At 46.1% G+C, this 24,735-nt stretch overlaps 1 pseudogene; it reads right to left on the bottom strand.

Annotated features, from left to right (window-relative positions):
- Positions 1–5,846: 5,846 nt before the first annotated feature.
- Positions 5,847–24,392, bottom strand: LOC143774793 (vomeronasal type-2 receptor 26-like; annotated as a pseudogene).
- Positions 24,393–24,735: the final 343 nt, after the last annotated feature.

Genomic DNA, 24,735 nt, shown 5'->3' on the forward strand with positions numbered 1-24,735 from the left:
AAAGGGCAATATTACTCTCCCACTGTTTTTTATGTTTTTTTTGTTTTTTTCAGGGAGACTTTAGAAACCAAATAATATTAAAAAAAACAAAAAAAAAAAAGGCTTTCTATGGCCCACTGAATGAGAGGGAGAGAGGTGGCACACCCAGGAGTCAAGACTGGCACACAAGCTGAAAGGGCAATATTACTCTCCCACTGTTTTTTTAGGTTTTTTTTTTTTTTCAGGGAGATTTTAGAAACCAAATAATATTAAAAAAAAAAAAAAAAATAGGCTTGCTATAGCCCACTGAATGAGAGATAGCACACACAGCAGTGGCACACAAGCCCTGACTGAGGCCAATATTTTTCTCCCACTGATTGATGTAGTGTTTTTGTGTTGAGGTAGAATTTAGAACACAAATCACGGAAAAAATAAATAGGCTTTCTATGGCCCACTGAATGAAAGGGAGAGAGGTGGCACACCCAGGAGTCAAGACTGGCACACAAGCTGAAAGGGCAATATTACTCTCCCACTGTTTTTTTATGTATTTTTTGTTTTTTCAGGGAGACTTTAGAAACCCAATAATATTTAAAAAATAAAATAAATAGGCTTTCTATGGCCCACTGAATGAGAGGGAGAGAGGTGGCACACCCAGGAGTCAAGACTGGCACACAAGCTGAAAGGGCAATATTATTCTCCCACTGTTTTTTTAGGTTTTTTTTTTTTTTTTCAGGGAGAATTAGAAACCAAATAATATTAAAAAAATAAAATAAATAGGCTTTCTATGGCCCACTGAATGAGAGGGAGAGAGGTGGCACACCCAGGAGTCAAGACTGGCACACAAGCTGAAAGGGCAATATTACTCTCCCACTGTTTTTTTAGGTTTTTTTTTTTTTTCAGGGAGACTTTAGAAACCAAATAATATTAAAAAAAAAAAAAAAAAAAAAAAAAAAATAGGCTTGCTATAGCCCACTGAATGAGAGATAGCACACACAGCAGTGGCACACAAGCCCTGACTGAGGCCAATATTTTTCTCCCACTGATTGATGTAGTGTTTTTGTGTTGAGGTAGAATTTAGAACACAAATCACGGAAAAAATAAATAGGCTTTCTATGGCCCACTGAATGAAAGGGAGAGAGGTGGCACACCCAGGAGTCAAGACTGGCACACAAGCTGAAAGGGCAATATTACTCTCCCACTGTTTTTTTATGTATTTTTTGTTTTTTCAGGGAGACTTTAGAAACCCAATAATATTTAAAAAAAAAAATAAATAGGCTTTCTATGGCCCAATGAATGAGAGGGAGAGAGGTGGCACACCCAGGAGTCAAGACTGGCACACAAGCTGAAAGGGCAATATTACTCTCCCACTGTTTTTTTAGGTTTTTTTTTTTTTTTCAGGGAGACTTTAGAAACCAAATAATATTTAAAAAAAAATAAAAAAAAAAAAATAGGCTTGCTATAGCCCACTGAATGAGAGATAGGACACACAGCAGTGGCACACAAGCCCTGACTGAGGCCAATATTTTTCTCCCACTGATTGATGTAGTGTTTTTGTGTTGAGGTAGAATTTAGAACACAAATCACGGAAAAAATAAATAGGCTTTCTATGGCCCACTGAATGAAAGGGAGAGAGGTGGCACACCCAGGAGTCAAGACTGGCACACAAGCTGAAAGGGCAATATTACTCTCCCACTGTTTTTTTATGTATTTTTTGTTTTTTCAGGGAGACTTTAGAAACCCAATAATATTAAAAAAAAAAAATTAATAGGCTTTCTATGGCCCACTGAATGAGAGGGAGAGAGGTGGCACACCCAGGAGTCAAGACTGGCACACAAGCTGAAAGGGCAATATTATTCTCCCACTGTTTTTTTAGGTTTTTTTTTTTTTTTCAGGGAGAATTAGAAACCAAATAATATTAAAAAAAAAAAATAAATAGGCTTTCTATGGCCCACTGAATGAGAGGGAGAGAGGTGGCACACCCAGGAGTCAAGACTGGCACACAAGCTGAAAGGGCAATATTACTCTCCCACTGTTTTTTTAGGTTTTTTTTTTTTTTCAGGGAGACTTTAGAAACCAAATAATATTAAAAAAAAAAAAAAAATAGGCTTGCTATAGCCCACTGAATGAGAGATAGCACACACAGCAGTGGCACACAAGCCCTGACTGAGGCCAATATTTTTCTCCCACTGATTGATGTAGTGTTTTTGTGTTGAGGTAGAATTTAGAACACAAATCACGGAAAAAATAAATAGGCTTTCTATGGCCCACTGAATGAAAGGGAGAGAGGTGGCACACCCAGGAGTCAAGACTGGCACACAAGCTGAAAGGGCAATATTACTCTCCCACTGTTTTTTTATGTATTTTTTGTTTTTTCAGGGAGACTTTAGAAACCCAATAATATTTAAAAAATAAAATAAATAGGCTTTCTATGGCCCACTGAATGAGAGGGAGAGAGGTGGCACACCCAGGAGTCAAGACTGGCACACAAGCTGAAAGGGCAATATTATTCTCCCACTGTTTTTTTAGGTTTTTTTTTTTTTTTTTCAGGGAGAATTAGAAACCAAATAATATTAAAAAAATAAAATAAATAGGCTTTCTATGGCCCACTGAATGAGAGGGAGAGAGGTGGCACACCCAGGAGTCAAGACTGGCACACAAGCTGAAAGGGCAATATTACTCTCCCACTGTTTTTTTAGGTTTTTTTTTTTTTCAGGGAGACTTTAGAAACCAAATAATATTAAAAAAAAAAAAAAAAAAAAAAAAATAGGCTTGCTATAGCCCACTGAATGAGAGATAGCACACACAGCAGTGGCACACAAGCCCTGACTGAGGCCAATATTTTTCTCCCACTGATTGATGTAGTGTTTTTGTGTTGAGGTAGATTTTAGAACACAAATCACGGAAAAAATAAATAGGCTTTCTATGGCCCACTCAGTGAGAGATGGCACACACAGGGATGGCACTGTAGCAGAAATGCCAATCTTAATCTCCCACAAAAAAAAAACAAAAAAAAAAAAAAAACTGTCCTACAATTACTATCTCCCTGCAGTAATGTAAGCCAGGTATGGCAGGCAGCAATAGGAGTGGACTGATGCACAAATTAAATAAAAAGTGTGGACAAACAAAAAAGATAGCTGTGCAGAAAGGAAGGAACAAGAGGATATGTGCTTTGAAAAAAGCAGTTGGTTTCCACAGTGGCGTACACACAGCAATACAGCTATCACGGAGCCTTCTAGGGCAGCCCAATGAGCTACAGCGCTGAGGGGAAAAAAAAAAAAAAAATAGCTTCCACAGTCCCTGCACACCGAAGGTGGTGTTGGACAGTGGAAATCGCTGCAGCACAAGCGGTTTGGTGGTTAGTGGACCCTGCCTAACGCTCTCCCTGCTTCTGACGAAGCGGCAGCAACCTGTCCCTAAGCTCAGATCAGCAGCAGTAAGATGGCGGTCGGCGGGAACGCCCCTTTATAGCCCCTGTGACGCCGCAGACAGCAAGCCAATCACTGCAATGCCCTTCTCTAAGATGGTGGGGACCAGGATCTATGTCATCACGCTGCCCACACTCTGCGTTCACCTTCATTGGCTGAGAAATGGCGCTTTTCGCGTCATTGAAACGCGACTTTGGCGCGAAAGTCGCGTACCGCATGGCCGACAAGCACAGGGGTCGGATCGGGTTTCATGAGACGCCGACTTAGCCAAAAGTCGGCGACTTTTGAAAATGATCGACCCGTTTCGCTCAACCCTATCTTAAAGTAATTTCTGGATGGTGTTTTGATAGGGTTTTCTGCTGACCATGAAAGTGCCCTTTCTGTCTTCTTGCTATCTAGTAAGCGGACCTCGATTTTTGCTAAACCTATTTTCATACTACGTTTGTCATTTCATCTAAAATCACCGCCAATATATGTGGGGGCCTCTGTCTGCCTTTTGGGAAAATTTCTCTAGAGGTGAGCCAGGACTGTCTTTTCCTCTGTTAGGATTAGGTAGTTCTCCGGCTGGCGCTGGGCATCTAGGGATAAAAAAACGTAGGCATGCTACCCGGCCACTTCTAGTTGTGCGGCAGGTTTAGTTCATGGTCAGTATAGTTTCCATCTTCCAAGAGCTAGTTCTCATATATGCTGGGCTATGTTCTCTCGCCATTGAGAATCATGACACGGGTACCCCTCGGCCCTGCGGCAGTGGGGGCGCTCCAGTATTACAGTGATTGGCTGGCTGCACAGCATCATCAAGTCTATAAGAGACCTGACACTGCCCTGCTCGCCACATTCTGCTCTGGACTCAGCTAGTGTAGGGAGAGCTGCTGCTAAGATAGGGTCAGATTCTTACATTTATTAGTTAGTGTGGGTCTGCTAGTGTTCAATCCACAAATCCTGATAAACCAACCGTTCTTTATAGTGCTAATTTAGGGGTACATAGATTGCAGCGCTAGGTAGGCAGGGGAGTCTATGTGCACATATCCACATCAGTGCAAGGCCTGCACCCCGCGAGGTGAGATTTTGCATGGTGTCCTAGATCGATGTCGATTGACAGTCATTTTGTATTTCTTCCATTTTCTTACTATTGCACCAGCAGTGGTCTTCTTCTCACCCAGTGTCTTACTTATGGTTCTGTAGCCCATTCCAGCTTTGTGCAGGTCTTTTGATCTTGTCCTTGACATCCTTATAAAGCTCTTTGGTCTTGCCCATGTTGTAGAGGTTACACTCTGTGGACAGGAGTCTTTTATAAAGCTGACTATGTAAGACAGCTGTCTGCAATGCAGGTAACGAGTTGATTAGAAGCATCTAAGTGGCCTGTAGGAGCCAGAAGTCTTAATGGTTGGTAGGGGATCAAATACTTATTTCTCACTGCAAAATGCAAATAAATTTACATAATTTATACAATGTGATTTTTTGGATTTTATTTTTCATATTCTATCTCTCATTGTTAAAATTAACCTACTCTTAAAATTATAGACTGTTCATGTCTTTGTCAGTGGGAAAACTTAAAAAATCAGCAAGGGATCAAATACTTATTTCCTCCACTGTAACATAGTTTAATACAACAGCATCACTGAACAATTCTGTAAACTGAAAAATGAAAACACAATGAAAAGGTAGCCACAATACCATAAGAGGGATATACTAAGACAATCCAATATATCGAAGTTAAGACTTGGGAAAATGAAAGAGCTTGTTAGGCCAATAGATTATCATCTGTGCCAAGAATCGCAGCGCTAACACAGACACAGTATAAGATGTGACTATTAGTGATGAGCGAATGTGCTTGGATAATGTTATCTGATCACATTCGCTCACCACTAATAGTCACATCTTACACTGTTTCTGCATTACTCATCATTCATAGCTTAGAAGATATATGTTTCATTTTGTGCTACATATATTTGGTCAATTCTTAGCTGTTCGTTCAGTGTGTACTCACAGATGCACTTACTTTGTAGCTGTACGATATAGGGAACTAGCGCCGGTGGTATTTATATTTATATTAGCACATTCACAGACAATTTTGTAAAACATAGATTATCATTCAAAACCTCTAGGATATATATTTTTTAATAATTTGTATTAACGGAAAATGAGAAATGTGTATAAAACTGTGAACAGAGGATGAAAGTTTCTATATATATTATGCAAAAATCTGGGAAACCCCAAAGCCAACTATCTATAGAGATGTCCTCACTCCTGTCTCAATTCTACTGGCCAGGGAAAAGATGTTTGATTTTTTTTTTGCTCTTTACCAATGGAAACACCTACGTGCTTGGTCATCCCAATTTTACATGAATAAGGAAAATCGAGTGTAGAACATATCCAGTGAAAAAAGAAGAGCTCCTTAAAGTGTAAGAACGATTTAAGACTTTTCTGAATTCAATACACATCCTATATTCGATTTTTGATTTTTCCAACATTAAGATGATCTCTTGAGTTCAAGTCAGGTCTAAACAGTATGATATAACATTTAGGTAGAAACATACAGATGACAAGAGCTGTTATGACCCCAATGGCAGGGGGTCTCAGAGACAATAGTGAAGTCTGCAAACATAAAACCCAGCTCATAGGGCAGTGGTAACTGGGCTGACCATATACCTGAACCTAGCACACAAATAACAGCAGCCGGGGAACGTACCTACGTTGATTCTAGACGTCTCGCGCCAGCCGGAGAACTAACTAACCCTAGCAGGGAAAAGAAAGACCTTTCTTGCCTCCAGAGGAAATACCCCAAAAAGTAGGATACAAGCCCCCAACAAATAATAACAGTGAGGTAAGAAGAAAAGACAAACGCAAGAAATGAACTAGGTTTTAGCAAAGAGAGGCCCGCTAACTAATAGCAGAATATAGGAAGATGACTTATATGGTCAGCAAAAACCCTCACAAAAACTCCACGCGGAATATTCAAGAACCCCCGAACCGTCTAACGGCACGGGGGGAGAACATCCACCCCCTAGAGCTTCCAGCAATATAAGGAATCACATTTAGTACAAGCTGGACAAAAATAAGAGCACAGAAAATAACCAAAAACAAGAAAGCAGGACTTAGCTTAATTTTGCAAAGAACCAGGACCAGCAGATAGGAGCAAACAGAAGGATCTGATTATAACGATGCCAGGCACCAGACTGAAAATCCAGGAAGTTCAAATAGCGACACCCCTGGACTAACGAGGCCAGGTGGATACCAAGCAAGGGAAGGAATATCAAAGTGTCATATCACTAGTGACCACAAGAGGGAGCCAAAAGGTCTAATTCACAACAAAGAGCCCAACTGGAGGTCAAGATGGCAAAGATCTCCATAGCTACTGTATACTTCCCACGAGCACTTAGAGAAGCTGGGATGAAGGATATCCAAACACTGAGGAAGGCCAACATGCTGAATGTAATGAATTTAGCTTCATTGAAACTATCAAGAAGACACCGAGCGATGAAAGCCACCATGAAGCTGATGGTGGCCAAGAAACCAAGATATCCCAGCATACACCAGAAGGCAATTGGAGAGTTCTCATTACATTCAGTTATAATTATACCAGGATGTGTATTTGTATAAATTTTTGGAAATGGAGGAACCAAACATATCCAAGATGCACATAAAATAAACTGCATGAGTGAACAAATGAATACGATGATGTAGGACACTTGAGGTTTTGCCCATTTCCTCAAGCTGCTGCCAGGCTTGGTGGCCAAGAAAGCAAAAACAACCATAATGGTTTTAGCCAAGATGCAAGAAATGCAAAGGGCAAAAGCCATACCAAAGAAAACTTGTCTCAGTAGACATGTCTCAAGCTTTGGGTAACCAATGAATACTATTGAGCATAGGAAACACAAAGAGATCCAAGAAGAAGACAACTTAAGGTATAGTTGTTGGCTCTGACTATACAAGTACTCTTCTTCTGTACAAAGAGCCCCAAAATGGAGGGCGGAATGATGCCAGAGATTGTACTGGCAGCAGCCAAGGTGGATCCCAACACATCTTCATAAGCTAGGTATTCTGTGGTTTTCGGTACACATTGGTCTTTTCCCGGATTTGGCCACAAGTTCCAGGGACATTTTAGACAATCAATTGAATCTAAGCAGAAAATAACAAAAACTTGCTCCAAATGCAAATTATGTTCTCCTATATTAATATAAACATCATGGGATCGTCTCATCTGACTGTCTTTGTCTAATCGAATTTTCATAACTATTTCTTCTGTTGGTGTAGGCTCACACTGCATGTTAGGTTTTTTTTTTTTTTAGCACAAATTGGTTTGCAACTCTTCAAAATCCCCTGCAAAAACTCAAAAATCCTCAAAGTTTTTCTTGGAGTTTTTTTTGGCAGATAATGGCTACGTGTAAACAGATCCTTTTTGGTATGAAAATTGTTGGAGGAAAATAGCGCAATAGGGTTTTATCCAAGATTGAGCAGTCAATGCAAGTTAAAAGCACCCACCAGACATAGCTTAAGACAAGCATTGGAAAGATTCGCTGCTGCATATCCACGGATCCACGAGGGACCGGCCGTTGAGAATACAATGTAGGAGAAAGAGGTCAAATTCTGCGCTGCTGAATCATGTAGTCCAAAGGTATTGTTAAAAACTGGTCTTTATTCAACGCGTTTCTGAGTTTCAAAGAACTCCTTCATCAGGAAATACCACATAAGATTTTCAATAAAGACCAATTTTTAACAATACCTTGAACTACATGATTCATCAGCACAGAATTTGACCACGTTCTCATACATTGTATTCTCAGATCCTTTTTGGAGCAGAAACTAAGTGGAAACTTTCCAAATTGGAAAACTTCTCAAAAACTTTATGCTTCTGCTCCCACAACTCAACAATATCAGTGGGGTTTGTTCACACTGAGTTTTATTTAGCATTCAAATGCCACAAATTTTCAAGCAGAATCTGTTTCAGGTAGCTCTCCTTTTTGTGGAGGTTTTAGAGAAGTTTTTTTTTTTTTTAGATGTTTTGTAAAACTGTTTTGAAGAGGTTTTTTTTAAGAATTTTTTGACGCCCTTTTGAGTGAACAATGACTAATCTGGAGAAAGTTTATTCTGGATCTGCTTTAGAATATGTGCAGACAGCACCTGTAATTCACCTGAAAAAATGGCGCAGAAGAGCCCCATAAAATAAAGAAATTGCATAGCAATATAAAAATGGGTGTAATAGGAGTAAGACCATTATACCATAGGCATACCTCAGTTACTTAAAATTTTATTTGGTTCTTCACATTTTAAATAGAAAGTAATGGCAGAATAAATATACTGGCCATAAGTATGAGGGGCGTTCATTAAAGATTTCCCTTGACCCACTTCCTGTGGATTGAGAGCAATGAAACTTAGCACAGTCATTATTCCTTCTCTACATAGGTGCCACCTAGGGACACACACTTCTCCCATCTCTTTAAACAACTGTAAACACCTCACTTGTAGAAGTCGAAAAGTTGCTCCAAAAGCCACGCTGTGACTTTGGAAATCAGAGTCTCATCACCTGGAAAATGCTTGCCTTTAAAAAATAACTTCATTGTTGGAAATAGGTGAAAGTCTGATGGTGCGAGATCATGTGAATAAGGGGGATGCGGTAAATTTCAAAGCCAAGGGAGCATGAGTCCATTTGGGCAACATGTGAGTTGTGAACTGGTGCATTGCTTTGCAGAAAGCGGACACCTTTGGTGAGAATGCCACATCTTTTGGTTTTGATGGCCTTCCGCATTTTCCGCAGCGCTGAAGCATAGTATATATCTCAGTGATCATGGTAGCCTACTATAGGAAATCCATCAATACTACTCCGTGCTGGTCCCAAAATACTGTGAGCATGACCTTACCTGCCAAGGGATGGGCACATGCCTTCTTTGGATGCGGTGAGTCATGATGCTTCCATTGCATCGATTGGACTTCAGTCTCAGGATCATAGTGATGGACCCAGCTTTCATCCTCTGTGATCAGTCTGTTGAAAAATTCCTCCTGGTTTCCATGGCACATCGTCAATAGAGCCAGAGAGTATTCGACTCGTTCCTGCTTCTGGAAAGTTGTGAGCAGCCGGGGAACTCAGCGAACGTAAACCTTATGTTTGTGAAGTTGGTCTTGGATGATTTTTTCCACGGACTCCACACTAATCTTAACATTTTGGGCTAGGTGGTGAATAGTTACGTGGCGATTTGCCAAAATGGCGACCTCCACTTGCTGGATAGTGTGTTCATCAATAGCAGAGTGGGGTCGCCCTGGAGTTGGAGCTGTTTGCACCGAAGCCCGACCACATTTGAATTGATGATGCCATTTCTTGACTACATCATATGATGGGGAATCATCACCATAAACCTCTGTCATCTCATCGAATGTTTCCTTTTGTGTGCGGCCTTTCAAGTAAAGGAACTTGATGACTGCTCTGTATCCACTGGGTCCATTATCAAACCTCACACCAATCCAGCACCTGTAAAATCAAGACCGTTATCAGTTCTGAGCTGCAAATTGGCACGTAACCTATAGAGACTTGTATCATTACACATGTGCACTGTCAGTGCAGCGCCCCAGAGTCCTGGTCGTTGCAGTACTGTGGCTCCGCCACTATGGGGAGCTATGGTACGTCTGATTGCACTAACGGAGTCTCTCTGACCAGGTAACACCTCACTACACTTCACACTCCGGCCACCAGGGGGGGTGGTTCTATCTACTAGGCCACTCCTCACATTCTGGTAAAACTGGGGGTTGGACAGGAAGACGGAGAGAAGTAGCTGGGAAGAGCTAGCGAGAGGACCTGTCAGGGATGGGATCCTGGCAGACTCCTCAGAGCAGGACTAACCAGTGCACAACGGGAATACAGTAAAGAGGAATTGGGACCAGAAGGAGTCGTGCTGTTAGACCGAGGCAACATCCTTCTGAGGCGCAAACAGTCGGTGGCCGGAACGCCGAGCAAGTAAGAGACTTTAAGTACACTGCAAACCATGGCAGGACAGCCAATTACAGGTTGGCTGTCTCACTTAACACCTAAGCAGACAACGGAGGCAGCTGTGGGAGAGGGGCGACTCTAGGGTCCCGGAAGAACTCCAGGCCTACCCCGTCATATGGGTGCGTCCTACCATATCACCTGGAGGACGGAGAGAACGAACATTAGAGAAAGACAGAACCAGTTGTGAGGACTATCCCGGGAGCTCAGCAGGGAAGGACTACAACACCCAGCGCTAGAAGGTAGACACTGATCCCCACCTGTAAAGAGAACTCCTGATGTGCCTTTGGACCGGCCGGTCTCTGACAACCCTGTTAACAGCGCTCTGGACTGAGGACTCTAAAACCTTCAGTAAAGAGGTAAAGAGACTACAACCTGGTGTCCTCATTATTTACTGCGACCTGCACCCCACAACCGCACCATTATCACCACTTATTGCACCGGACGTCCCCCACTGATAGACAGGGCCACGGACCGGGTCTAGCCACCGTGACCACTCCAGGACTGAGACTCAGAGGCCCGGTACCGGGTACCCCTCGGCCCTGCGGCGGTGTGGGGGCGCTCCAACTTGGCGTCACGAACAGGATCTACTTAAGCCTGAGGAATCAGGTCATGTGTGCCTTGGAACTGTGAATTATTGTGCTCGAACTGTACTTTATTGAAAGGACTGTGTATTGCCATTTACCGCCAAAATTCGCCATTGCCGCGCACGGAGGGAGGAGCCTTAGCTACGTGGGCGGAACCAGCCAAAAGAAGCGCGGAACGGAAAGCGCGGTAAGGCGCCAATCCCGGAAGAGGAACTCCGACCTCCAGCAGGTTAGTGGGAGGAAGGGACAGCCATGTCCGAGTCGGGAGGAGAGGAGGTGGCGGTCGCAGCCACAGACACAGGGGCAGCTCCGGTCCCCGCAGCGGGCGAAGCCGCGGCCCTAATACCACCACCGGTTGCCGCAGAACCCGCTGCCCCCGTCAGCCAGTCGGACACTGCCGCTAACGCAAAAGCCATAATGCCCTTCTCTATGCCCTACCTGCCCGGAGCGGCCTGGCTCCCACGATACTCTGGGGAGTCGCATACATTCACTGACTTTAAAGAGGGGCTCTGCAGCCTGCTCGAGTTCTATCCCCTAACCGAGCCTCAGAAAGTCCATATGATAACCGGCCAACTCTTTGGGGCGGCTCTGAGAGAATTGAAATCCTGGCCCGCTGAGGATAAAGGAACTGCACAACAGATTTTTGCCAAGCTTAAAGCCACCTTTGATACTCGCACTGCTACAGAAATTAAACTGACTTTTTATGGATGCAAACAAAGGCCACAGGATAGCTTACGGGACTATGCCCTTAATCTCCAGGAGGCGATGCGGGCCATTAAGCAGAGTGACTCCGGCAGCATGCAGGATGAGGATAAACTTCTGAAGGAGCGGTTCATTGAGGGGCTCCTGTGCAGTCACCAGCGGGGCCAATTGCACTTCCTGGCCATGCAAAATCCAGACTTGACTTTTGCGCAGTTTAAAGATAAAGCTATCCAGGCATTGCAGGAGCGACAGCCCAGCCGTGCAATACCACCCAGGTGCCCCGCTATCACATACCACCAGGAGGTGGCATCGGATACCCCAGTTGCCGCGGAGGTCGACGCCCAGAGCTTCGAGGACGACTCCCCTGCAGGACTCCGTCTTCAGATGCGGGAGCTGACCAGGAGCGTTGCTGCCCTAGCCCGGACGGTGCAGTCCCTACAGGAGGCCCCCAAAGAAAAGATCCAGCTAGCCTCCGGACCAGAGGATGTTCCCTGGACGCGACAGAAGAGGACCCCACCGACCAGAGGCCGGGACAGCGATCGCTTCCATCAGGACGGACGACCCATCTGCCGCCGATGTCACCAGGTGGGCTGTTGTGAATTTGCTTTTTGCTCCCTCTAGTGGTTACTAGTTTTTTGACTCTGGTTTTTCTGTCATTCCTTTTATCCGCACCTGGGTCGTTAGTTAGGGGTGTTGCTATATAAGCTCCCTGGACCTTCAGTTCAATGCCTGGCAACGTAGTTATCAGAGCTAGTCTGCTGTGCTCTTGTCTACTGATCCTGGTTCCAGTTATATCAGCTAAGTCTGCCTTTTGCTTTTTGCTATTTGTTTTGGTTTTGTATTTTTGTCCAGCTTGTTCCAAAACTATATCCTGACCTTTGCTGGAAGCTCTAGGGGGGCTGGTGTTCTCCCCCCGGACCGTTAGACGGTTCGGGGGTTCTTGAATTTCCAGTGTGGATTTTGATAGGGTTTTTGTTGACCATATAAGTTACCTTTCTTTATTCTGCTATCAGTAAGCGGGCCTCTCTGTGCTAAACCTGGTTCATTTCTGTGTTTGTCATTTCCTCTTACCTCACCGTCATTATTTGTGGGGGGCTTCTATCCAGCTTTGGGGTCCCCTTCTCTGGAGGCAAGAAAGGTCTTTGTTTTCCTCTACTAGGGGTAGCTAGATTCTCCGGCTGGCGCGTGTCATCTAGAATCAACGTAGGAATGATCCCCGGCTACTTCTAGTGTTGGCGTTAGGAGTAGATATATGGTCAACCCAGTTACCACTGCCCTATGAGCTGGATTTTTGTATTCTGCAGACTTCCACGTTCCTCTGAGACCCTCGCCATTGGGGTCATAACAGTTTGCCAGGCCTGTATTAAATGTTTAATGCATTGCAGAAGAGGGATTATAAGAAAGAAGATTCTGAGTTTTTTTTTTTTTTTCCTTCTTCCCCTTTACCTCAGAGTGGCTATGCTTGCTGCAGACATGAATGTCCAGACCTTGATTACAAGTGTGGACCAGCTGGCTACTCGTGTGCAGGGCATACAAGACTATGTTATCAGAAATCCTAGGTCAGAACCTAAAATACCGATTCCTGAACTGTTTTCCGGAGACAGGTTTAAGTTTAGGAATTTCGTGAATAATTGTAAATTGTTTTTGTCCCTGAGACCCTGTTCATCTGGAGATTCTGCTCAGCAAGTAAAAATTGTTATTTCGTTCTTACGGGGCGACCCTCAGGATTGGGCTTTTTCGCTGGCGCCAGGAGATCCGGCATTGGCTGATCTTGATGCGTTTTTTCTGGCGCTCGGTTTACTTTATGAGGAACCCAATCTTGAGATTCAGGCAGAAAAGGCCTTGCTGGCTATGTCTCAGGGGCAGGACGAGGCTGAAGTGTATTGCCAAAAATTTCGGAAATGGTCCGTGCTGACACATTGGAACGAGTGTGCACTGGCCGCTAATTTTAGAAATGGCCTTTCTGAAGCCATTAAGAATGTTATGGTGGGTTTTCCCATTCCCACAGGTCTGAATGATACTATGGCACTGGCTATTCAAATTGACCGGCGATTGCGGGAGCGCAAAACCGCAAATTCCCTCATGGTGTTGTCTGAACAGACACCTAATTCGGTGCAATGTGATAGAAAAAACGCAAATTCCCTCATGGTGTTGTCTGAACAGACACCTGATTTAATGCAATGTGATAGAATCCTGACTAGAAATGAGCGGAAAATTCATAGACGCCGGAATGGCTTGTGCTACTACTGTGGTGATTCTACACATGTTATCTCAGCATGCTCTAAACGTATAGCTAAGGTTGTTAGTCCTGTCACCGTTGGTAATTTGCAACCTAAATTTATTCTGTCTGTAACTTTGATTTGCTCACTGTCATCTTATCCTGTCATGGCGTTTGTAGATTCAGGTGCTGCCCTGAGTCTCATGGATCTCTCATTTGCTAAGCGCTGTGGTTTTACTCTTGAACCATTAGAAAATCCTATTCCTCTTAGGGGTATTGATGCTACACCATTGGCTGCAAATAAACCGCAGTATTGGACACAGGTTACCATGTGCATGACTCCTGAACACCGCGAGGTGATACGTTTCCTGGTTTTACATAAAATGCATGATTTGGTTGTTTTAGGGCTGCCATGGTTACAGACCCATAATCCAGTCCTGGACTGGAAGGCTATGTCAGTCTCAAGTTGGGGCTGTCGTGGTATTCATGGGGATTCCCTGCCTGTGTCTATTGCTTCTTCTACGCCTTCGGAAGTTCCGGAGTATTTGTCTGATTATCAGGACGTCTTCAGTGAGTCTGAGTCCAGTGCACTGCCTCCTCATAGGGACTGTGACTGTGCTATAGATTTGATCCCAGGCAGTAAATTTCCTAAGGGAAGACTGTTTAATCTGTCGGTACCTGAACATACCGCTATGCGTTCATATATCAAGGAGTCTCTGGAGAAAGGACATATTCGTCCGTCTTCTTCCCCTCTTGGTGCGGGATTCTTTTTTGTGGCAAAAAAGGACGGATCTTTGAGACCTTGTATTGATTATCGGCTTTTAAATAAGATCACTGTCAAATTTCAGTATCCTTTACCGCTGTTGTCTGACTTGTTTGCCCGGATTAAGGGTGCCAAGTGGTTCACCAAGATAGACCTTCGTGGTGCGTACAACCTTGTGCGCATTAAGCAAGGTGATGAATGGAAAACCGCATTCAATACGCCCGAAGGTCATTTTGAGTACTTGGTGATGCCTTTTGGTCTCTCCAATGCGCCTTCAGTTTTTCAGTCCTTTATGCATGACATTTTCCGGAAGTATCTGGATAAATTTTTGATTGTTTATCTGGATGATATTTTGTTTTTTTCTGATAATTGGGATTCGCATGTGGAGCAGGTCAGGTTGGTCTTTAAAATTTTGCGTGAAAATTCTTTGTTTGTCAAGGGCTCAAAGTGTCTCTTTGGTGTACAGAAGGTTCCCTTTTTGGGGTTCATTTTTTCCCCTTCTGCTGTGGAGATGGACCCAGTCAAGGTCCGAGCTATTCTTGATTGGACTCAGCCCTCGTCAGTTAAGAGTCTTCAGAAGTTCTTGGGCTTCGCTAACTTCTACCGTCGTTTTATCGCTAATTTTTCTAGCATTGTGAAACCTTTGACGGATATGACCAAGCTCCGATGTAGCTAACTGGGCTCCTGCTGCCGTGGAGGCTTTCCAGGAGTTGAAACGCCGGTTTACTTCGGCGCCTGTTTTGTGCCAGCCTGACGTCTCACTTCCCTTTCAGGTTGAGGTGGATGCTTCGGAGATTGGGGCAGGGGCCGTTTTGTCGCAGAGAGGCCCTGGTTGCTCTGTTATGAAACCTTGTGCCTTTTTCTCTAGGAAGTTTTCGCCTGCCGAGCGAAATTATGATGTGGGCAATCGGGAGTTGTTGGCCATGAAATGGGCATTTGAGGAGTGGCGTCATTGGCTCGAGGGTGCTAAGCATCGTGTGGTGGTCTTGACTGATCACAAAAATCTGATGTATCTCGAGTCTGCTAAACGCCTTAATCCGAGACAGGCCCGCTGGTCATTGTTTTTCTCCCGCTTTGATTTTGTTGTCTCGTATTTACCTGGTTCAAAGAATGTGAAGGCCGATGCTCTTTCTAGGAGCTTTGTGCCTGATGCTCCTGGAGTCGCTGATCCTGTTGGTATTCTTAAAGATGGAGTTATCTTGTCAGCTATTTCTCCGGATCTGCGACGTGTGTTGCAGAGATTTCAGGCTGATAGGCCTGAGTCTTGTCCACCTGACAGACTGTTTGTCCCGGATAAGTGGACCAGCAGAGTCATTTCCGAGGTTCATTCCTCGGTGTTGGCAGGTCACCCGGGAATTTTTGGCACCAGAGATCTGGTGGCCAGGTCCTTTTGGTGGCCTTCCTTGTCAAGGGATGTGCGGTCATTTGTGCAGTCCTGTGGGACTTGTGCTCGAGCTAAGCCTTGCTGTTCTCGTGCCAGCGGTTTGCTCTTGCCCTTGCCTGTCCCGAAGAGACCTTGGACACATATCTCCATGGATTTCATTTCTGATCTTCCGCTATCTCAGGGCATGTCCGTTATCTGGGTGATATGTGATCGCTTCTCCAAGATGGTCCATTTGGTTCCTTTGCCTAAGCTGCCTTCCTCTTCCGATCTGGTTCCTGTGTTTTTCCAGAACGTGGTTCGTTTGCACGGCATCCCTGAGAATATTGTGTCTGACAGAGGATCCCAGTTCGTTTCCAGGTTCTGGCGATCCTTTTGTAGTAGGATGGGCATTGATTTGTCGTTTTCGTCTGCTTTCCATCCTCAGACTAATGGACAGACGGAGCGAACCAATCAGACTTTGGAGGCTTATTTGAGGTGTTTTGTCTCTGCTGATCAGGACGATTGGGTGACATTCTTGCCGTTGGCTGAGTTTGCCCTTAATAATCGGGCTAGTTCCGCCACCTTGGTTTCACCTTTTTTTCTGCAACTCTGGTTTCCATCCTCGCTTTTCTTCGGGTCATGTGGAGCCTTCTGACTGTCCTGGGGTGGATTCTGTGGTGGATAGGTTGCAGCAGATCTGGAATCATGTGGTGGACAACTTGAAGTTGTCACAGGAGAAGGCTCAGCGCTTTGCCAACCGCCGCCGCGGTGTGGGTCCCCGACTACGCGTTGGGGATTTGGTATGGCTTTCTTCCCGCTTTGTTCCTATGAAGGTCTCCTCTCCCAAATTTAAACCTCGTTTTATTGGGCCTTACAAGATATTGGAAATCCTTAATCCTGTATCTTTTCGTCTGGATCTTCCTGTGTCGTTTGCTATTCACAATGTATTTCATAGGTCCTTGTTGCGGCGGTACATTGTGCCTGTAGTTCCTTCTGCTGAGCCTCCTGCTCCGGTGTTGGTTGAGGGCGAGTTGGAGTACGTGGTGGAGAAGATCTTGGATTCTCGCCTCTCCAGGCGGAGGCTTCAGTACCTGGTCAAGTGGAAGGGCTATGGTCAGGAGGATAATTCCTGGGTGGTCGCCTCTGATGTTCATGCGGCCGATTTAGTTCGTGCCTTTCATGCCGCTCATCCTGATCGCCCTGGTGGTCGTGGTGAGGGTTCGGTGACCCCTCACTAAGGGGGGGGTACTGTTGTGAATTTGCTTTTTGCTCCCTCTAGTGGTTACTAGTTTTTTGACTCTGGTTTTTCTGTCATTCCTTTTATCCGCACCTGGGTCGTTAGTTAGGGGTGTTGCTATATAAGCTCCCTGGACCTTCAGTTCAATGCCTGGCAACGTAGTTATCAGAGCTAGTCTGCTGTGCTCTTGTCTACTGATCCTGGTTCCAGTTATATCAGCTAAGTCTGCCTTTTGCTTTTTGCTATTTGTTTTGGTTTTGTATTTTTGTCCAGCTTGTTCCAAAACTATATCCTGACCTTTGCTGGAAGCTCTAGGGGGGCTGGTGTTCTCCCCCCGGACCGTTAGACGGTTCGGGGGTTCTTGAATTTCCAGTGTGGATTTTGATAGGGTTTTTGTTGACCATATAAGTTACCTTTCTTTATTCTGCTATCAGTAAGCGGGCCTCTCTGTGCTAAACCTGGTTCATTTCTGTGTTTGTCATTTCCTCTTACCTCACCGTCATTATTTGTGGGGGGCTTCTATCCAGCTTTGGGGTCCCCTTCTCTGGAGGCAAGAAAGGTCTTTGTTTTCCTCTACTAGGGGTAGCTAGATTCTCCGGCTGGCGCGTGTCATCTAGAATCAACGTAGGAATGATCCCCGGCTACTTCTAGTGTTGGCGTTAGGAGTAGATATATGGTCAACCCAGTTACCACTGCCCTATGAGCTGGATTTTTGTATTCTGCAGACTTCCACGTTCCTCTGAGACCCTCGCCATTGGGGTCATAACAGTGGGCCATCTTGCAAGGTACTGTCCTTTAAACGAGCAACCCCTGGGGCAAAGGGCCAACCCCCAGGAGTAGGACGGTCAGGCCCGCAGCATTGGAGAACCAAGTATATTGGAGGATGACCAGTTCTCCCTGTAGTGATTGATGGAATCCCCTTGAATGCTTTGCTGGACACCGGTTCTCAGGTGACGACTATACCTTACGTGCTCTACAAACGGTATTGGGAGGACGCTGATATTACTCGTGGCCCTGACGATGATTTCACCATAATAGCTAGTAATGGTCAGCCGTTGCCACAAGTGGGGTATAAGGAGGTCACCATCAAAGTGGGGCGGGTGGAATTGAAAGCCCAAGGGATTGTGATTGTTGATATTGATCGTCGAGAATGTAATCCCATGATGACTCTTGGTACTAATGTTATAGAAAATTGTCTTGCAGAAGTGATTGTTTTGTTGCAACAGGTGGCAGAAACCGCTGGCCACAGTGAGCAACGCGCCCTGCAGAAGGAAATCAGGGCTCTGATGCAGAGACAGCAGGTAGAGCTGACTGGTGGTGAGATTGGTCGTGTCACTGTGAGTGATTCAAACCCCATTGCGATACCCCCCAAGAGCGAAATGTTAATTGGTGTCGAGCAGCCATAGGTCTCAGGGGTAAGGACTACCAGGCCTTGGTAGAACCCGTATATTCAGACAATAGGCCTACTGTTCTGACAGCCCGGGGGGTGGTCGACGTCCGTCAGGGGAGAGTGCCCGTATGTGTCCTCAATTGTGGGGAGGAAGAGGTCCACCTAACCAAGTATACCACGCTCGCCAAACTGTTCACTGTCAATAATAGTGTAATACAGACACCTGAACCCTTGGTCCCGTCAAACGTGGCGGAGAACAAAGGTTCTGCAGAGCACTCGAAAGACTGGTGTCGGGAATTGCATGTGGGCACTGACTCTACCCCATCTCATCAAATACAGGGAGCTTACAGGGTGGTACACGAGTACGAGCAGGTATTCAGCAAACACCCCTTAGATTTTGGGCAGGTGAAAGGGATCCAACATCACATCCCCACGGGAGATCACCGACCCATAAAAGAGAGATATCGCCCTGTACCCCCAGCTCATTACCAGTGTGCCAAGGACATGTTGCGGGAAATGAAGGAGGCTGGGGTGGTGAGAGACAGCTGTAGCCCCTGGGCAGCTCTGTTAGTCCTTGTTAAAAAGAAAGATGGTACAATGAGGATGTGTGTGGATTACAGGCAGTTGAATCGCATTACACATAAGGACGCATACCCACTGCCCAGGATAGAGGAGTCCCTGGCTGCTTTAAAATCTGCTAACTACTTCTCTACCTTAGATCTCACCAGTGGGTACTGGCAGGTTCCTGTAGCGGAGGCGGACAAAGAGAAGACGGCCTTCACGACACCAATGGGTCTCTGCGAGTTCAACTACATGCCCTTCGGATTGTGCAATGCTCCCGGGACGTTCCAGAGGATGATGGAGTGCTGCCTGGGACACATGAACTTTGAAACTGTGCTGCTGTATCTGGATGACGTCATAGTCTTCTCTAAGACCTACGAAGACCATCTGAAGCACCTGGCCGAGGTGTTTGAAGCCTTGTCCAACTTCGGCCTAAAGGTGAAACCGTCCAAGTGTCATCTGCTGAAACCTAAAGTGCAGTACCTGGGCCATGTGGTGAGCGCTGAAGGAGTGGCCCCAGACCCCGACAAGGTCACAGTGATCAAGGACTGGCCAAAGCCCAGTGACCTCCACGAAGTCCGGCAGTTCCTCGGGCTGGTAGGCTATTACCGGAGGTTCATTAAAGACTTCACCAAGAAGGCCGCACCCTTGCAAAACCTGTTGGTGGGCCAACCAAAGAAGACCAAGGGGAGGAACACCCCCTTTGACTGGAATGGGGAGCTGGAGGAATCCTTCACCTGCTTGAAGTTGGCGCTGACGGGAGAAGAGGTACTGGCTTACCCCGAATACGACCAACCGTTTGTGCTGTACACAGATGCCAGTAATGTGGGACTAGGAGCCGTGCTGTCTCAAGTCCAGAAAGGCAAAGAAAGAGTGATCGCTTACGCCAGCAGGAAACTCCGTCCCACGGAAAGGAACCCTGACAACTACAGTTCCTTCAAGCTGGAATTCCTTGCCCTTGTCTGGGCAGTGACGGAGAGGTTCAAGCACTACCTGGCCTCCGCGAAATTCACCGTTTTCACGGACAACAATCCACTAACGCATCTGGATACTGCCAAACTCGGGGCTTTGGAACAGCGGTGGATGGCCCGGCTGTCCAACTATGATTTCACCATCAAATATCGGGCAGGACACCAGAATGCCAATGCCGATGCCCTGTCCCGAATGCCCAATTTACCAGAAGTGGGAGAAGACCCGGAGGCACTTGAAGAGGTGGAGCTGCCTGCCTTCCATCGCCCCAAAGCCACTCAGAACTCTCACCATGTGAAGAACAGGCACAAGAACCCACCGGATGCCACGCTGAATCCCCTGCCCCACCACGGATGGGCAGAAACCCAGGATAGTGACCCCGCGGTCCGTCAGGTGAAGGAGCTCTTGACGCAGGCTGGGTTGCACCCTGGCCCAGATGATCCACAAGAAACCCAACAGCTGTGGAAGGGGAGAAGCAAACTGTTTATCCATGATGGCAAGCTGTGCAGGAGGAGCATCGACCCACGTACTCATGAATTGGTGTGGCAGATAGTGGTGCCAAGGCGAGATGCGCCCATGGTTCTGGGAGCCTACCATGATGGGGCTGGACACTTCGGATGGAGGAAGCTGGAGAAGCTGCTCCGAGGGAGGTTCTATTGGATTGGCATGAAGAGAACCATTGAGAAGTGGTGTCGGGAGTGTGGTCCATGTAGTCTGCGCAGAAAGGACCGTGACAGTCAACGGGCTCCCCTGCGGCCTATCATCACCAAACGGCCGCTTGAACTGGTCGCGCTGGATCATGTGAAGCTGACACCTAGCCGGTCGGGCTATATCTACGCCCTTACCATCGTGGACCACTACTCCAGGTTTTTGGTGGTTGTGCCTGTTAAAGATCTAACGGCCAGGACTGCCGCCAGGGCCTTCCAGCAGCACTTTTGTAGGCCCCATGGCTACCCAGAGAAGGTACTGACCGACCAGGGACCTGCCTTTGAAGCAGAAGTGTTCCAGGAATTCTGCCAACTGTACGGGTGTAAGAAGATCAGAACCACACCGTACCACCCTCAGACCATCGGGATGTGCGAGAAGATGAACCAGGTGGTAATCGATTTATTGAAGACCTTGCCTGTGGAAGAACGGAGCCTGTGGCCGATAAAGTTGCCTGACTTGGTGGATATGTACAACCACATCCCAGTAAGTTCCACCAACTGTACTCCAGCGTACCTGATGCGAGGAAGATCTAGTCGGTTACCCGTTGATCTGGATATGGGGGTCCTAGTACCCGAAGATACCCCGCCGGAGGCAGATTGGGATACAGAAAGGCAGCAAAGATACCGCGAAGTACAGGAGTGTGTAGAGAGGAGCCTCGCCCAGGCTAGGCAAAAACAAGAAAGGGACTACAACCAACACGCTCCTGCGATTCCTCTATCACCTGGTGAGCAAGTACTTAAACGAAAGAGGAGGTTACATAAACTCGATGACCAATGGGAAGCGGAACCGTATACCATCCTGCCATCCGATTTCGACAACACAAAGGTCTGCCTCATCAGCAAGGACCAAGGGGAGACCTCAACAGCGGTATCCAGGGATCACCTTAAGGTCTGCCCCGATAAGTTGAAAGAGAGAGAGACGGTCCCAAAGATCTCCCCGCCGGAAGAAAAGGAGAAGATGTTCCATACCGTCCTTGGTGACTTTCCCCAGTCCTGGACTCAGATAAATCAAGCCATCGTGGTGCCTGTTCTAATGTTTCAACAGCCGGACCCGCCAGAAACAGTGGTGGCACCAGATCATCCGGCCCCGCTACCTCAACAAGCCTTACTTGATGATGCCATGCCAACCGTTGAACTGGTAAATCCTCCCTCTGCTGTCAGTGAATCTGCTGTACCCACTGTTGATAGCAGCAGCTCTGAGAACCCCAACCTGCCAGTGCTACCCCGACTCACTAGAAGTGTAGCTAGAAGACAGTGCACTACACCAGTGGTAGCAAGCATAGCGGGCCCCGTTAGGCCAATAGCAACCCCTGCGCTGCGAAGGTCCACACGCAGCACTCAAAATCAAACTCCCCTCCGCTACAAAACTTGGAGGTATTAATAAGGGCTGCTCTTTAGTTAAGAATGTTTTTGTGTATGTCTTTTGTTACAGGTTTTAAATGGACAATAGAGTAATGGACGGTGAATTGCTCAAAAACTTTCACAAGGGGACCCCTTTGTTTACCCGGGGTCCCCGCTGTTTCAACCACTGAACTGAGAGTCATAAACTGTGCATGACCTAACTTTTGCAACGTTCAAGAATCCTCACCTCCCGTAAAGGGAAGCACTGTTATGTTCAATTGTTATGCTATTTCAAAAAAAATTTGTGTGTTTTCTGTTAACATGTGTTATTGTTCTTGTTTTCCCAGTCCCGGAGTACTGGATTTAACCGGGGGGGAGTGCAGCGCCCCAGAGTCCTGGTCGTTGCAGTACTGTGGCTCCGCCACTATGGGGAGCTATGGTACGTCTGTATGCACTAACGGAGTCTCTCTGACCAGGTAACACCTCACTACACTTCACACTCCGGCCATCAGGGGGGGTGTTTGTATCTACTAGGCCACTCCTCACATTCTGGTAAAACTGGGGGTTGGACAGGAAGACGGAGAGAAGTAGCTGGGAAGAGCTAGCGAGAGGACCTGTCAGGGATGGGATCCTGGCAGACTCCTCAGAGCAGGACTAACCAGTGCACAACGGGAATACAGTAAAGAGGAATTGGGACCAGAAGGAGTCGTACTGTTAGACCGAGGCAACATCCTTCTGAGGCGCAAACAGTCGGTGGCCGGAACGCCGAGCAAGTAAGAGACTTTAAGTACACTGCAAACCACGGCAGGACAGCCAATTACAGGTTGGCTGTCTCACTTAACACCTAAGCAGACAACGGAGGCAGCTGTGGGAGAGGGGCGACTCTAGGGTCCCGGAAGAACTCCAGGCCTACCCCGTAATACGGGTGCGTCCTACCATATCACCTGGAGGACGGAGAGAACGAACATTAGAGAAAGACAGAACCAGTTGTGAGGACTATCCCGGGAGCTCAGCAGGGAAGGACTACAACACCCAGCGCTAGAAGGTAGACACTGATCCCCACCTGTAAAGAGAACTCCTGATGTGCCTTTGGACCGGCCGGTCTCTGACAACCCTGTTAACAGCGCTCTGGACTGAGGACTCTAAAACCTTCAGTAAAGAGGTAAAGAGACTACAACCTGGTGTCCTCATTATTTACCGCGACCTGCACCCCACAACCGCACCATTATCACCACTTATTGCACCGGACGTCCCCCACTGATAGACAGGGCCACGGACCGGGTCTAGCCACCGTGACCACTCCAGGACTGAGACTCAGAGGCCCGGTACCGGGTACCCCTCGGCCCTGCGGCGGTGTGGGGGCGCTCCATCAGCATCCTGGGATAAATAGACGTGGGTCAGGGAAAAGTTTTAATGAACACCCCTCGTAATTACAGGCCAATGTCATTATATATTTGGCCACCTAGATTTCTCATAAGCCATGCAAAGTTATCCAATACTTCAAATTTTCTTGGATCTTTATCTGTGCTTATTCCAGTGATTACAATTTTGATGGACTTACTTGTTTGGTCTGAAATTTCTCCTTGAGGACATGGGATGCACTGGAAACAACAAGCTGGCTTGCCTTCAATTTCAACTTTTCTGGATCCTAGAGGACAACTCTGACTGCAGATAGATGTGGGGATCTTTGTATTTAAAATTAGCGTAATCAGTGAGAGGTTTAAATTATGAAAGGTCTTAAGGTCGTTTTCATAATGCACTTTACCTGGTGATCTCCTGAAGGCCAGATTACTCCATTAGCATCAATATTGAAGACTTTTCCCATCAGTGGCTGTAATATTGTACCCTCTGACTTTTAAATTTTTCATAACTCCGTCATTTCCAAGCTGCCAGTTAACAATATTATACAACGCTGGGATATCTCCATTTCTGTCCAAGAAGACTTCTCTTCCGTTGCTCAGCTTCACGAGGTCATTTTGTATATAATAAGTCAGCTGTGGAAAATAAATTGACTTTGACAGTTTATATGGCTTGCTTCAAGGTGATTTTTGTCCACTTAATTTTATTTCCATGTAGTTCACCATGATTTTCTATGTAACAAATAATTTAATCTCCACCCAATACTTTGAACCCGGGGTTGTCTGTGGCTTCTGGTTGATCTTTGTTTCATGCATGGCTTCACTATCAATGTTCAATCTTTACAATGTGCTCTTTAAACAATATAGAAGATATGTTCTCAGATCTGTACTCTACCATAAAGTACCACACCATGGAAGATAATTTTCTATGACTAAAGGGTTGCCCCACTATGAACAGAATTCAGGAAAAAGAATCTTGCTAGTCCAGCATCTAGCCTGGTTCTTTGTGGAAGCCGGACTACGACAATCTTCTCTTTTGTTTTCTGCATCCTGAATACCTATGGCATCTACTAGGTTGTCATAATAATCCTAGTTATAAGGCCCCAAGCAACATCATGGTAAAGCTTATTGGGACAGTGCCACCGTAACCTTCTTTCCT

The sequence above is a fragment of the Ranitomeya variabilis genome, chromosome 5 (assembly GCF_051348905.1).
Source record: "Ranitomeya variabilis isolate aRanVar5 chromosome 5, aRanVar5.hap1, whole genome shotgun sequence".
NCBI classification, from domain to species: domain Eukaryota; kingdom Metazoa; phylum Chordata; class Amphibia; order Anura; family Dendrobatidae; genus Ranitomeya; species Ranitomeya variabilis.